Source organism: Lolium rigidum, chromosome 5, assembly GCF_022539505.1.
Source record: "Lolium rigidum isolate FL_2022 chromosome 5, APGP_CSIRO_Lrig_0.1, whole genome shotgun sequence".
Lineage (NCBI taxonomy): Eukaryota > Viridiplantae > Streptophyta > Magnoliopsida > Poales > Poaceae > Lolium > Lolium rigidum.
Genome location: NC_061512.1, coordinates 181,832,112 through 181,835,070, shown reverse-complemented (window position 1 = coordinate 181,835,070; position 2,959 = coordinate 181,832,112). Strand labels below are relative to the sequence as shown.

The 2,959-nt window shown below is 52.8% G+C and overlaps 1 pseudogene; it reads left to right on the top strand.

Annotated features, from left to right (window-relative positions):
- Positions 1 to 210: 210 nt before the first annotated feature.
- LOC124656791 lies at positions 211 to 900 on the top strand (annotated as a pseudogene).
- Positions 901 to 2,959: the final 2,059 nt, after the last annotated feature.

Here is a 2,959-nt window from a genome sequence, read left to right as displayed (position 1 = left end):
AGTTTTATATATTTTTGAATCCGGACATTTTGAGCAGCTGTGTGCGTCCCGGTTATGCGAAGATTTGGATGTAATTGCTTTCCCAAAAGTAATAAAGCATCCTTTATCGAAAAATGCTTATACATAAAGTGCCGATCATCAGAATTTAATTTAAATGCTTGTATCGTGTGTCAAGCTTCCGCGGAGTGAGACCGGTCGTCCTCGTCGCGGATGGCGTTGACCATCCCGGCGACCTCCCTCATGGTCGGCGGCGCCTCACCCGGCGCGGCGTCGACGCACCTCATGGCGACCTGCAGCAGCCGCACCATGCGCTGCTCGTTGACGACGGCGTCGCGGGCGAGCAGCGCGCGGTCGAACACCTCGGCCGTCCACTCCTCCTGGATCACCGAGGTGACCCAGCGCGCGAGCTCCGCGCCGTCGCCCTGCGCCGCCGTGGCCTTCCCCGTGAGCAGCTCCAGCAGCAGCACGCCAAAGGCGCGCACGTCCGCGCGGAGGCCCGAGCTCCGGCTGCTCCCGCCGGCGCCGGGGGCGAGCGGCGGCGCGATGACGCCGTACTCGCTGATGCAGGGCTCCATGCTGGCCGTGAAGAGGATGTTGGAGGTCTTGAGGGCGCCGTGGGCGACTGCGCCTTCCGCGGCCGCGGCGGAGTCGGACGAGGAGGAGTTGGAGGAGGAGGAATAGGAGCTCGCGCCGTGGCCGCGCATGGCTGAGTGCATGAAAGCCATGCCGTCGGCGACCTTGGCAGCGATGTGAAGGCGCGCCGGCCAGTCAAGCGGGGCCTGGCTGCTCTCTATGGAGCCTGCAAATCATCGTCGAGAGAACCTCATTATATTCATGATTTGTAATAACATTTTACTGAGAAGCAATTTATGCAGCAAGAATTATTCTACTAAGAATTAGTGAGTGCACAAATATTTAGAAAAAGTATTTATCATATGGAAGAACTCTTGAAAGTTCTCAGTAGTTGAATTTTTTTCATGAAGAATACAAAAAAAGATGTCCCTAAGGAACTCTTTGTTTTTCACAAGTAGCCAAAGTGTATTATCTTCTCATGAACATATCATGAAAGAAGATTCCCGACCACTTGATCAAGTTTATGATCTTCTTTACTACCTCCATCTTTGTTTTTCACACGCATTTTGTGACGAAATTTGACCAAAAGAAATGAGCAACAGTATCTCGATAATATTGTATATAATTGATATTGTTACATTCATATTCGTATTGAAAACAAATTCTAGCGATACCAATTACACATCCAATATTCCTTATATACATGGCTTAATTTTTGGTCAAAGATAAATCTTGAAAAATCGTGTATGCCTTATTAATTGGAATTGAGAGAGTACTAAATTTATTTTTAAGCTAAGTTTTTCTAAGAGTAGGCAATTGCGTATCTTAGATATTTTTGAGCTAAATGGCCTCGAATCTTCTCCACTCAATTGAGGAGTGGGTTTTTTTTTTTTTTTTTTTTTTTTTGAGAATCACTTGGCAATGGATGGGCTCTTAGGTTGAATGTATGCATATATCAAATTATAAAGGAAACAGGCTTCCTTTGTTGTGGGCTGGACACGGCGCAACTGTAGAGGGCTGTCTATTTTTTAGCCCACTACAAAAAGAAGTGGGTTAGCTATGTCCCAATCCGTATAAAGAAATTAGGCTCATTCGGCCACAAAGCATGTAATTATTTGGGCTCTGGCGCCTAGGTTCAAATCTATTCTATTTCTATGGCTTGTAGTAGAATGTTCAAAGTAGTGGAACTTGTTTGAATTGGTTAATTCTTGGGGATATCTAGGCGCACAGAAATTCGAGTTATCTTCTACTCCGTATTAGACAGACATCTATAGTGAACCGATATATGATCGTTGAATTTCGTGTAGAAAGTTCAAAGTAGTGGAACTTGTTTTTGAATCGATGTGGTTTGAAGCAAATTATTTTGTTGTAACGAGAAGTGCAAAGAAGCAGCAGCATACCGTGGAGTTGCCTGTGGAGGCTGCCGCTGCTCTGAAACTCGTACACCACCAGCTTCTCCTGGGCGGCGCAGTAGAAGGCCAGCGGCGGCAGGACGGCCGGGTGCCTCGCGCGTGCGACCCGCTCCATCCGCTGCCGGAACTCGTCGTCGGTCACCGACGCGTCCTTGATCCGCTTCACCGCCAGCGCCGCCCCGCCGGGCACCACCACCTTGTACGAGCTCCCGTACCGCCCGCGACCCAGCAGCTCTGCCGGCGACTTGAGCAGGTCCTCGAACCGTAGGTCCTTGGCCGCCGCGGCCGCGGCCGCCGACGTGACGGAGGCCGTGCCCGACCGCCGCAGCACCACCAGCGACACCGACGGCGCGCCCCCGGCCGCTGTCGCGCTCCGCTCCGACGAAGCGGGTAGCGAGTAGGCCGACTTGCTCGCCGTCGTCGTCGGGTCGGTGCTGCTGTCGAAGATTTCCTTGCCACCACCCCTGCCCTTCTTGCCCAGCCTGTTTTTCCGTTTCCTGGAGCAGAGCTTGTAGACGACGAAGCCCACTATGACTGAGCCGAGGAGGATGTACCCGAGGTACATGAGGATTTTCCGCGTCTTCTTTGATTTGCTCTCCCCATCCTTACCGGGGGAAGGCGATGCCGGACACTCGGGGAAGAGAGGCTTGCCGCACATGCCGGCGGCGTTGTCCGCGAAGCTGGACATGTCGATGGTTCCGAGTCTCTTGGGGATCGGTCCGGTGAGGTTGTTGCTGGACACGTTGAAGCTCCGGTAATTGGGGAGGTTGAAGTCCGGAATGGTGCCGTCGAAGTGGTTGTTGTTGGCCGCGAACCTTACCAGGTTGGGAAGCTGGCGGAGGCTGTCTGGGAGCTCGCCGGAGAAGTCGTTCCTGGAGACGTCGAGCACGCGGAGCCTCCTGAGCTGGCCGAGGGAGCTCGGCAGGCTGCCGGAGAGCCGGTTGTGGTCGAGGAAGAGGTAGGGGAGGCCCGAG